The sequence below is a fragment of the Panthera leo genome, chromosome C1, assembly GCF_018350215.1.
Source record: "Panthera leo isolate Ple1 chromosome C1, P.leo_Ple1_pat1.1, whole genome shotgun sequence".
NCBI classification, from domain to species: domain Eukaryota; kingdom Metazoa; phylum Chordata; class Mammalia; order Carnivora; family Felidae; genus Panthera; species Panthera leo.
This window is the reverse complement of record NC_056686.1, coordinates 22,828,803-22,841,735: the sequence shown is the minus strand read 5'-3', so window position 1 is coordinate 22,841,735 and position 12,933 is coordinate 22,828,803.

Sequence of the window (12,933 nt, the reverse complement as noted above, 5' to 3'; positions counted from 1 at the left end):
TACCCATGTCCTTCCAAGCCCAGCAGAGGACGAACGTGACCATTTGCTTTCGCCATTCTGGTCCTGGAATGTGGAGGGGGCTGCCTTGGAAATGACTGTGCTGCTGTGAAAGAGCAGATGTCAACCTCAACTGGCGCCGTCCCTACTCTGACCTTCCTGTGGGTGGTGTCCACTGCCTTGCTCCTCAAATGCCGTTTTTGGCCACCACCCTCTTGAAGCCCTCTGTCCAGTCATCGGCCCCCTCGCTCTTGGCATTGGATCGGACGTCCTCCCCACGTGGAAAATAGCGCCCTGACGCGCCCATGCCCGTCTCTTTACCGATGAGTGGTTTCGCATTCTCAGACATCTCTGGACGAGACCCGCTTCCCCCGGTGGAAGGCCAACCACCCGTGGATCAATCCGCTTCCCCCCTCTGTGGGGGCCTGTCCGTGCGGCCATCTCCTCTCTCTCCCATTCCCTCAGCTTGTCCAGCTCTACTCCCACGGCTTCTCTGCTTGACTTTCCCCACATGGAAGCCTGAAATAAATCCTTCCCTTCAAATCCCCTGGTCCCCTGAGTTCCTTCCATTTCCTCCCTGCCCACCCACTGGGTGTTCTCTCCAAGTGTAGGGGGCAGTTAGTGTCCTGGGAGTCAGCAGGTAAGTGCTGTTTCCCCCGCTCCAGGAGGGTGGCACTGGGGTGCTTTCCACATGGCCCTGGGTCCCGGGTGCCCATCGCTGTGACTCACTCACAGCTTTTCGCCCTTCCTTGCTCGGTCTCTCCATTCTCTTACCTGGGCTCATCTCCCAGGTAAACTATTGGTACCAGAGCCCTTGTTTCAGGGTTTGCTTTTGGGGACTTACCCTCAGACCCCCACCTGCCCTACCTACCCATACCTGCCCCCCCACCTGCCCCACCTGCCCCCCAAGGGAGTTCATGCTGCTTCTCCTGCTCCCTGGTGTCTATTATTGTATTTCTTGAGGCAGAGTCTATCTCTTGTGACAGACCCTGAGCCCTTCGAGGGTAAAGAACAGCTCTCACTCACCTCTGTGTCCCCCTTCACCTGCACATCCCTCGGCCATCCCTGACCACAAGTGTTTGTTGTGTGAGTGCATGAGGAAGTGAATGGATGAACGACAGTCTCCAGGGCGCCTATCCAGGGTGACGGACCCTGCAGAGTTAGTCATCCCATCAGTGTGGCCCTTTCAACCAGGCTCTCCTCCCCCATCAGGCCTATCCCTTGCCCCCCTGCCAGGCTCTGCGGCCCCTCACTCTGCCGGCATCACGGGTTCCATCCTCTGTAACACAGTGGGCTCCCAGGACCCCTCCTGCCAGAAAAAGTCCCAGACAAGGACGCGCGCCTCTCGAGGGGAGATTCCGACGCCGGTTAAATAAATGTTACTGGAACTGAGTGAGAAGCTATTATAATGTGACAGAATTCAATGCCACCTTCCAGCAGATGTCGCTTTGGAGGGATAGATTTGTCCCAGCTGGACTCCGGGGCGTATTCAGAAGCACTCAGAGCACCCACCTGCTGCTTCTGATGTGAGGAGCTCCAGGAAAAGGTAATTTCTACAAATCAACTTATTCAGCCCAAACGCATGGAGCCAACTTTCCAGCAGGAGGAATGAAAATCGTTGCTGGGGAAGTGGAGCATTGTGCCAAGCCAAGCAGTGGTGTAGACCACGTCCAGCTTCGAGACCCCTGGGGGAACGGGGTGCTCAGAGCACATCCAGAAGGCCAGAGCCGCAGACTCAGCTCCTTGGTCCCGGGAGAGGTTTTACAGATGAGAAAAATGAGAAAACTGAGGCTTGTGGAGGCAAAGGAGGGGCCGTCCGTCCAAGGTCACACACCCCAAGGCAGTGGCCGACCTGGATCTGAATCCAGGCAGATCTGCCCCCCCCCCTCCCCCCCACTTTCCAGCTTCTCAGGAGATCAGGCAGGCTGGGAACCTGCTGAAGCTAAAGAACAAAACCAAATGAAAAACCACCAACATCCGGGACTGGCCCACGGGATGCCTGCCATTCTGTTTAGGCAACGGCCTGAGGACCGAGGGAGCCCGGGATCTGGTGCCAGCTCGGCCCCACACTCTCTGGTCACTGCTCTCTGGGTTTCAGCTTCTTTATCTGTCAACGAGAAGCTGAAGGAACTCTGGAGTCCTCTGGCTTCAAAAATCACTGTGAGCCTGTTTTCCCCGTTCAAGGGGCCTAAGTGAGGCTCTACTTGTCAGGATGCTATGAGGGTCACAGACGCCCAGAAGAGACGCTCCTTGGAATAAACGTGTGACAGTAACCCCGGGCACAACGTGATCGTCACTCACACATCTGCAGCAGGTGATGCTCAGGGTTACCCTGGGTGCACGTCTGAGCTGCTAGAAGTGAAGGGAACACCCGTGTGTCATCCCCAGACAGGTGGTTCCCAAACCAGGGGTGGACTACGGATCCTGGGGGCGCAGGTGCATGAGGTCAGGGGGTCTCCAAAGCCAGGTTCCTCTCACAGTCCCAGCAAGTGACACGGCATCTCAGATCCCCAGCTGCCTGTCCAAGGGGCACTGGAGGTGCTGGGCTGTGGGTGAAGAGCTGGGGAGGAGAGAGGAGGAACGGAAGAGGGAGCACTTATGGCCCCATACGTCGGTGAAAAACGTGGAATGGGAAAGACCCGAAGCCAGTGGCTGGCTCGTCACTCAGTATTTGCAGGATTCTGGTCAAGTCGCTGGCCGGTCCGAACCCTGGGTTGCCGTGAACACTGTCCGGATGGTGATGTCGGCAAGTTCCCAGCATGAAGCAGCCAGCAAGCAGCGGCAAACCCACGCAGGGTTTCCCCTCCTTCAGGGAGGGGCTGTGGAGCCCGCCCTGTGGACCGGACCATGGGGACCGGAGGACAAAGGGGCTTGTGCGCGGGGTGCTGCAGCAGGACGGATTCCCAGACCACCAAGCCCGAACAGGTTGCATCTGTCTCCTTGTCACGATGTTAGTGAGAACAGGAATTATTTGTAAATAACAGCCGTTCCAGGGGAGAGTTCGGTCGGGGGTTCACTGTCCAATGGTGATGATAACGATTATCGTGACGATAAGTCGAAGGCAAGCGTTAGCGTCGATAGAACAATCTGGAAGAAATGTCAAGGTCAACGACGAGTAAATGACGGTCACATGTGGAGACGGGGGGGGGTGACCATTATTTAGATGGGCGAGGGGGCGACGGGCACTGGCCACGTGGGGTCATGAAGGATATTGTTCTGTAGTTTTCTTTACGGCAACTTTTGGTATCAGGTTAATACTGGCCTCGTAGAACGTTTCCCTTTCTATTTCATCGGCACCATCTGTCCTCGTTGAGTAAAAATGGGCGCTCACACCAATGAGGGCCTTGCCCCCTCCACCACCCTCCCCTTCTCTGCAGAATAAATACTTGCCCTTCTTCCTGTGATCCTGAACTTGGCTGCCCCCGCCCACAGCTGACACTCGGGGCTAAACCCCGCCCCCCCATGCAGACTGGACTCCTCCCTCCCCTATCCCTACAGTCCTCCCTCCCTAAGTGCAGAGGCTCTTCTACAGGATATCCTTCCCTCCCCTTTACTGGGTCCCCTCTGTCCCCTCCTGCTCCCAGACCCCACTCCTCCCTCACCTGTGTTATTGCCACAGCGTCCTGTTGGGTCTCTAGTGTCCCCACCTCCAGCCCCTCTTCGGGGACAGTTTTCTGAACCCTCCCCCCACCCCCCCCACCCCCACTAGAGCAAATCACAGCTCTGCTCTTTTTCCTGCTCCTTCATTTCCTGAAAAGCAGGGATTCCCAGAGGATTCCCCTGGGGCACCCCTCACGTGGAGGGAGGGCTTCTGTGTCCCCAGGGTGTCAGGAGGCAGAGACTGAAGCCACCAGCCACCGGCATACTTGTTGTTCGAACTTCCCAATTGAATGATATTTCAAAACCATGCAACTTTATCCTCTAGGACTTATCCATGGTATGTTGAATACAAAATAACGGGCATTTTCCTAGATCTTGGAGTAAAGGCGACACCCTCGGAAAACGCCCCTCCTCGCTCCACCGCTCACGGCTCGGCATTCCCGGGTGAGGCCAGGAGGCAGAACAGAGGACTGAGACATCTTCTAGGGTGTCCACTTCGCTCCAAGTTGAGGAAAAACAAAATGCCCTTTATTTCATATTACAACAATCGAGAAGGGGTGCCAGGCTCGGTCGGTCGAGTGTCTGACTCTTGATCTCAGCTCAGGTCTTGATCTCAGGGTCGTGAGTTCAAGCCCCTCGTTGGGCTCCATGCTGGGCGTGGAGCCTACTTAAAAAAATAAATAAAAAAAACCATCACGAGGGGCGCCTGGGTGGCTCAGTTGGTTGAGCATCCGACTTCGGCTCAGGTCATGATCTCGCGGTTCGTGGGTTCGAGCCCCGCATCGGGCTCTGTGCTGATGGCTCGGAGCCTGGGCCCTGCTTCAGAGTCTGTGTCTCCCTCTCTCTCACTGAGGCTCCCCAGGGTTGCACAAGCCCCGGGCTTCTCTGAGCGTGCCCCTGACTCCCTTCCCCATGTCCCCACCTGCCCCCGGCACCCCCTTCCTCTCAGCCTCACCCTCAGATCTCAGACACCACAGAGGTACGCACAGCATATACACCACACACATGCCCACACCCACCCACACCACTGCTCACACAGCCCTACACCACTCACCATTTGTCACCATTCCCCAGGTAGAGCGTAAACATCCACACCGTCCCCCTGAGTTGGGGGAAGGCTACCAGCACTGATTGAGCACCTACTGTATGCCACACACATTAAGCCCTTCGCATGTGAGATCTCTCGTAAGCTTTTCATCAACCCTTCCCAGTTAGTTTTACAGATGAGGACACAGAGCAGAGCCCTCTCTGGAGATGCCTCCTAGCACACAATGCGGGTGGCTTGCATGGGATGGGGCCTCTGTCTTCTACCTCTACCCTTGACCCAGCCCCATTTTTTTTTTTTTTTTTTTTTTGCTGAAGAGAGATTATCAAAGGAGCAGAACCTTCTAATTATTAGCTTGGCGAATGGAATGAGTGGTGAATGAAGCAGAGATGATCTCACCGCGGGAGAGGGGGCTTGGCCTCAGCTGGATGGAGAAGGAGGGGCAAAAGCTGTTTCCTGAGTTCTCTGGGTGGGAGCCCCCTCCTTCTCTCAGTGCCACCCCAGGCCCTCCTGCAGAGAAGGGAGGAGGGAGGGAGGGACGAAGGGAGGAAGGCCTAAGACCAGGCTTAGTGTGAGTCCCAGCTCTCCCTCACCAGTTGGGTGACCCGGGCAGATTCTTCCTTCTCTGATCGTCAGTTCCCTCATCTGAAAAAAGGGTTGGCAAGAGTCCCCTTCATTCATGGGTCACTGTGAGGAGATGAGGCTTACGGGACGACAGGCTATGTTCCTGGCACATACAACATGTGGCTGTTGTTGTCACTTTTCTCTATAGGGTCTGATACCCCGGACTTTCTAAGCTGGACTCTGGCCACGGGTCCCAGGTGATAGCTGGGGTCTGAAGGCTGCTTCAGAATCACGTGTGAGGCTCTCGGAACCACAGGTCTCTGAGCCCCACTGCAGGAGAGTCTGATTCCTTGTTCTGGGACGGGCTGGGGAGACTTGACTGTCGTCCTCCCCTCAGCAGGTTCAGGCTGGTCCCAGCCCCAGGGCTGCCTGAGGACCAGCTCTGGGAAGGCCTTGATTGGGGGCCTTCCCCTGCCTCTGGCCCTTCTCCAAAGCATTGGCCGGGCTGGAAGTTGGATGCCTGCCACAGCATGTCCGGCTCTGGCTGGGGCCCAGGCTTGGGCCTCTCTCCTCAGTCCCTTGCGTCTGGTGGTAGAGAGGGTGGGAGCTCTGGAGTCAGGCTGCCAGCGGTTCGAGCCCTGCCCCATCATTTACCAGCTTCTGAGGCAGCTTTGCTGCCCCTTGGCTGAAGCATCGGCTCTGACATCGGGTGGCCCCGGGGTTGATACTCGGCTCTGTCACTGACAAGCTCTGAGACCTTGGGGCAGTCGCTGAACCTCTCTGTGCTGGTGTTTGCTCATCGGTACCATGGGGATCAGGACAGTCCCTCCCGGATTAGGTGGTTGTGTGGACTGAGTTAACACACACAAGCCACACCTGACAGAGAGCCTGGCCTGAGCCAAGCACCCCAGCTCAGACAGGGAATCAGCTGGGTGGCCTCAGGCATGTCGCACAAGTGTCACGGGCCTCAGTTCCCTCATCTGCACGATAGTGAGGGCAATCCTTGCCTTTGGAGGCTGGTGTGAGGAGGGACAAGATAAGGTCTGTGATGCACTTGAACTCCCGGCTCCGCCAGTGAAGCTTCGAGGTGGGGCTGTGAGTTTCACCTCCTCCGCCCCTGCCCCTTCAAAGACTCTGCGTCTGCCTGCCACTCACATCTGGCCTCAAACACCCTGTCGTCTCCATGCCCTTCCTGGAGAGTCAAAAGAGAACCCCCTGAGCAAATGCCAGCAAAACCCCCTAGTGCGGGGCTGGGTGCCCGGAAGCGCCCAGAGACGGGAGCTGAGTATCGCCAGCTGGGAGTGTGGATCCACCCTTAGGAGGCTGCAGTGACAGGTGGGGGGCCCTCAGCTGCTGGTGCCAGCTCTGCCCCAACGGGGAGCACGGTCTAGGTGAGTCCTGTCCCCCTGCTGAGTCTCAGTTTCCCCATCTGTAAGATGGGGCTGGAGCTGGTAGGAAAGGTTGTTCAGCCTTGACTCTGTGGACACAACACTCAGCGAATCACCTCCAATCTGTCCCTTTCTTGACTTATCCTTCCCCTATCTCCCCACCCCTGCATTAGCCCAAACTGCGAATGCCATTTGGGTCCCCCAGCCCACAATGGGAATGAGCCTATCGTGTCCCCACGAGCATCCATGCAGGTTCCCAGGACAACCAGCTAGAGGTCCATCACTGTGGGGCCCCTCCCCACTCTCCAGTTAGTTTTATCTCAGCCTGGATTCGGTTCACTGCTTTGACTCACCATGGGTAGGGGCTCTAGAATGGTTCAGCAGAGGGGCAGAGATGGGAAAACCAGGCTCCACGGGGTCTAGCTGAAAGTGAAGGGGGCGGGGAAACCCGTGATGCTGTGCCCCATAGCCAGGCTCCATATTGGTGATGAGCGAGTCTTCACATAGGAGGGAAAAGAGGCTCAGAGAGGTTGGGTCATTTGCCTGAGATCACCCAGCTAGTAAGAGATAGAGGCGGGAGACAAACCCAACCACACTTTCTCTTCCTTGAAAGCCGTTCTGGGATTCGGCTACGGAAGGCCGACAATCTGCTCTTTGGAGGCTGGGCTCTACGATTTTCCTGCCTCCAGGGGACTGGCCACTGAGTGAGCCACATGACTCCCCGCAGCCAGAAAGCAAAGCCTACCCTAACAGGCCCACCTTCTCTTGATTCTTTGGGGCCGCTGAGTTGGGACAATTTCTCTAGATGGCAAATACAGCTCCAGACTGGGTCTCATGCAGAAGAACATCACTCTCAGGGCCAAGCCAGAGTCCCCAGGTCCGATCCTGTTAGGAGGTACTTTGGACTTCTCCACCGCGGACTTACCCTCTCCTGGGGCGGGGGCTGGGGTGCAAGAGGGAGGGGCGCTCCTGTGTGGTCCTAGGAACACAGACCTAACTTGTCAGGGGTCCCAACATCGCCACTTGTAAGCTGGGTGGCCTTGGACAAGTTGCAAAACTTCTCTGAGCCTCAGCTTCCTGTGATCGCCCCTTCCTTGCTGGCTTACTGTAAGGCTTGAGATACACACACAATAAATGTCGATTATGTCTGCCTTAACATCTTCCAATCCTCTTTAATTGCTTTCATGATCCTTATTACAACTGGGCCATTATATATTTTCGTGGGATTCTCTGTTTGTGGTCACCTTCCTCACCAGCAACCGGAAATTTCTGTGCTGGTGAGGCGAGACAGTGAATAAACGAAGGAATGAGTGATGGAATGTTCCGCGAAGACTCCTAACCTTATAACCCTCCCAAGGCCACCGCACCCCGCTTGAAGCCCTCCCCCTCTGCGCTCTGCCTACTTCCTGCTGAGGCACCTGAGATGACCCAGAGCCACTGTCTCCCCGTGCCTGGCCTGTCTGCTCCGGCCTGTGAATGCAGACATGTGTCCCGCACTCTGATGCAGCCCATGCCCCCGACCAGGGCAGAGCGGTGGCTCTGCTATTTTAAGGGAAGAATTCTGGGTTGGCCTCCACTGATTTATTTCATTCTTTGAGTCTTGTCCCCAGGCATGGGCCCTCATTATGACTTCCTTCTCCACCCCCACTAATGAGCGGACCGAGCAGAGAATCCCAGAGCTTGGCTGCCCAGGTCAGCTGCAGCTAAAAAGTACATGGCTGAGCTCTGGCAGGGGGGTGGGGGGGAGGGGGGGGAGGGGGGAGGGGGGGATTTTTCTCACCCTGCAGTATAATTGTGGCTCAGTGCACCTTCCAAAGCACTAGAGACTCTGTGTGAACTGAGGCCTCCGCCATGCGGCCTGCATGCTAATTCTCCTGTTACATCTCTTCCTGCTGGGCCAACACGGGGCTGGGGTCTCCAGGAGGCTCCTGGGGGTGGACACAGGAAGAGCAGCTGGTCCCTCTCAGCGTCACACACGGTCCTGACCGTGGGAGGTTAGAGCGGGAAAATGCAACTCCCATACCGACTGGTCAACAACCCCACTGACACCTGCTCTTAGGGCTGCAGGGCTGGCTTGGGGAGCCTTCACCCTGCCCTTGGGGAGCTCCGTCTGGGGGCTGGCGGATGAATCACCAATGGAGGCCCAGAGAGGGTGTGCGGTTCCACTGGGCCTTACAGTCCGACAGAGGATGGGTTAGAATAGAACCCAGGACTGCTGATGCTGGCTTGTCCGACCAGGACTTGCCATCCCAGCGCCCTGCCAGTGTTAGGGGTCAGGAGATGTTTCCTGGGGAAAGAGCTTCACTCATGATAAGAACTGTACCTGGAGGTGGAATCCAAAGGAAAGGATTTGGCCAACCCCGCCCCATCCAGGTCCAGGCACCCTCGGACCGTTCCTTTTCCAGCTCCACCCAATGCTGTCCTCCAGAAATGCCCGGCATCAGTGAGGAAAGTTTCACCTGAAAGTAACAACAAACAGGCTAAGCAAAAAAAATTTGCTGGCTCAGCTGAGAACAGCAGGGGTAGGTCTACCCAGACCCCATTTCTCCAACATTCTCTCCTCTCTGCCTCCTCCCCATGTTGTCTTCACCCCTGGCCCCCGCCACCCTCCCTCCCTGGAGCCAGAAGGAAAGGGCAGAAGTATCTGGGAGCAACCTTGGAGGAGAGGGGAGGAGCCCTTTCCCAGAACCCCTGGCAAACATCTGGCCTTTCATTGGCCTGAGCTGGGTCACTTGCCCTTTCCTGAGCCAATCAGATACCGGCAGGATGGGCGGGGCCAGACTACGTAAGCCAACCAGGCCCCACCCCTGGAGCTGGGGGTGGGTCATTCTGGCCACCTGACTGAGAGAAGCACAGGGCGGTTCCCCTAAGGGCAGGGCCGCGGGCTTGGTGGGAGGAGGTGAGGGGGGAAGCAAGAGAGGGAGCAAAGCGCTGTGACAGAAGCCACCTCCGGTGGTGACTTCTCATCCAGTCAATGAGAAGCCCGCCCTGTGGCTCCGGTCGCACCTCTCCTGTCCTGCCTGAAGTCCAAGCCTGCTGAGTTGCATGTCATCCCCATGTGCCACCATACTGGCTCATGACCCCATTCTTTTGCCCTAGCCGTGCCCTCCCACTAGGATTCTCAACCACCCCTACCTGCCCTTCATCCTTTAGATCACTGCTTCAGCTCCAACTATGAAATGGGTCACCCCTGCTGGCGGCCCCACCACCGTAACTTGCCGTGCCGCGCCATTATGGTCAGGGTGTCTGTTATCTCCCTGGCCTGCCCCCAGTACACATGGAGTTTGTCAGTTCCTTGAAGGTTTGGGCTTGTACAAATCGTAATTAAATTTTTTTTTTTTTTTTTAGTGTTTTATTTATTCTTGAGAGAGAGAGAGAGACAGAGCACAAGCCTGGGAGGGGCAGAGAGAGAGCGGGAGACACAGAATCCGAAGCAGGTTCCAGCAGCCATCAGCCAGAGCATCAGCCATCAGCGTGAGCCATCAGCACAGAGCCCGATGCGGGGCTCGAACTCACCAACCGTGAGACCATGACCTGAGCCGAAATCGGCCGCTTAACGGACAGAGCCACCCGGGCGCCCCGTGACAAGTCGTAATTAATCTCTCTATTCCCAGCCTCTAGATACTGCTTGGCTTCCACCAAGAAGTCAATGAATATTCGCTGAATTAATGAAAATGCGTCTGCGTTGAAGACATGACTTCTGTGCAGTCGTTGGCATTTTAATAAAGGACAAAGCCTCAAGCCTTAGGAATGACGCTCCAAGGGTAGACCTTCAGGCACCAGCGAGCTGGGGACGGAAGCTTCCTCCACGGTTTAGTGCCTGGAAAAGGGACAGCCGCTGGAAGTTTCCATTCATGGCTTTCCAGCGCGGAAACGGTCACGTGGTCTCTTATAAAATACAAAGGTGTCATGGAAACAGAGCCGACTTTACAGTGGGAGGAAACTTCTCCAGTCCCGTCAGGTTTCCCTGCGCCCGTTCTGGTTGACAGAATGTTCCTTCCTTCCTCACCTCGTGGCAAAGCCCTGGCGGATCTTCCCTTTGTCCCAGCTCTTCAGCTCCATGGCTGCTGAGCCCTGCCTGTCCGTGCAGCTGTAGCATTCGGGGAAGACACTGAAGTTAGTTGGGAGTTTGGAGAAGCCTTGTTCTGCCGCGTCAAGCCCACGACCTGGGTGCTGCTCCCACCCATGCTGACCTGGGGCCCGTCCTGACCACTGGGCCCCTCCCTGGTCCTCTGGCTGAATCCCCCTGGTGCCCTGGCTCTGTACAGGAACAACCTGCAAGCCTGTGGCCTCCAGGCCACCCTCCACTCTGCCCCGGGGCGATCTTCAGCTGCACAAAGCTGACTCTCCCCTCTTCCTGCTGGAAACCCTTCCCACGGCCCACGACATCCTCAGGTCACGGTCTAAACTTCTTAGCCCTGCCTCAGCAGAGGCATAGACATTAGCCGGGCACCCTCTCCCCGCGGCCTGGACGCCTCCCCCTCCCCGTCAGTCCTGCACACTGATTACTCCAGACCCAGCCCCAACATCCCCTTCTCTGTGAAGCCCTCCTGGCGGAGGCTATTTCTGTCTCTGCCCGGGGCCCCCTCCTTACCGATCCCCTGGTCTGTTCCCCCCCCCGCCCCAATACACGGTGAACATGTCCAGGTCAGAAGCCAAGTCTCATTTTTCACGTCCTCAGCATCTGGCAGTGGAAGAAATGTCGGTGTGTGTTTGTTGAGGGCATGAACGGATGAACGAACAAACGAACGGAACTCACTGTTCAGGTAACATGGGCAACAGTTGACTTCTACCCAGTCCCGGGCTCCACACATGGGGTGGCCTTGGTCACCCCGAACCTGCCGCCGGGCTGGAAAGATCCGATTCCGGCGCCACATTCTCACGATGCGAAGGTGCCAGAAACGGTGGGTGCAGCTTCTCACCTGCACCCTCCACTCTGGTCCTCACCGTGACACCATGAGGGAGGCCGGGCATCAGCCTCTTTTTACAGATGAGGCAACGGAGGCGGAGGCCGGGAGAGGTTGGGCTGCTTGACCACGCCCTGTGAAGGAAGGAGTTTCCTTGAGGAGGGAGCTCAGGCCCAGAGAGGGTCAAGACCTCACCCAAAAGCCACACAACACTGTTTCTAATGGCAGCTTTACCCCCGTCTCATGCAGTGGGGGGCTGAGCCTCGCTCCCCACCCCCATGCCCCTGGTCAGGGTGTAGGGCAAGGGAGGCTGAGTTTATAGAAGTCAGATCATAATCACCCCTTGGTTAAAGGTCCCCAGCGGCTGCTGAGGGGGCGTGGCCTACAGTGCGGACTCAGGTTCATGACCTCCCCAGCCAGACCGATGAGGTACCAGGACAGCGGCAGCCTCACGGTGACCTGGAGGCCCTGGGAGGCAGGATGCCGATCCCCACGCCAGCTCCGGCTTCTTCACAACATCTCTGGTCATCGACGACCCCTGCGGGGTGCACAGCGGGGACCCCTTTTACGCGGGAGTGGCTCCTGGCGGGGAAAGGGCTGCACCCAGGGTGCACGGCTGGGAACAGCAGGCCCTCGATCCATCACCGGGAGGCAGAGCTGGTGACGCACAGAGGAGGCCGAGGGGACAGCCTGGCAAGCATACGCGTGGAGGTTTGGCTTGGCGACAGGCTCTGCCGTCCTCCATGGTGAGAAATGGCGATGCTGGGGAGAGCTGCCCGGGCTAGGAACGGGATCCCCTCCACCCCCCTCTTTTTTTTTTTTTTTTGAGAGATGGAAATAAAAACAAATTCCTTCTAAGATCATTCTTGGCTGCTGGACTGTTTCTTCGAATTGGGCACCTCGCTGAGACTGGACTTGCTGGGTGACCAGTTGTAGTCAGGTTATCCTGTTCTGCGGGGACGCAGATGCTGTGAGTCCTCAAAGGGCTGCTGTGGGCCAGGACAGGGCAATGAGGGGATTCTCCAGCACAGGGGAACGTAGGAAAAATACGCACTGTGTTAACAAAGAAGCGAAGAATAACGGCAAAGAACAGTGCTTACTTTGTGGGAGTTCACTCCACACCAGAAATATTGTGGACGCCCCAGTAACAAAGGAGAAGGTGGTCTAAGAGGGGTAATCAAGTTAACATTTATTGAGAGTCCGGCTACCGGCTGGTCAGTGTGTGTCACCTCCCGCACCTCCCAGATGAGACTCAGAGAGGGGCAGCGGTTCGCCTAAGGTCACACAGCCAGGCAGGGTGGAACTGGGTGCAAACACCACCTGCCTGGCTCTGCCTCCATGCTCTTTTCTCCCACCCCCTGGGCACCTGCGGCTTTGGGGAATGGTGTCGGGGGGGGGGTTCTCCCCGTAGAAGCCAGAAGCCCCTCCAAAG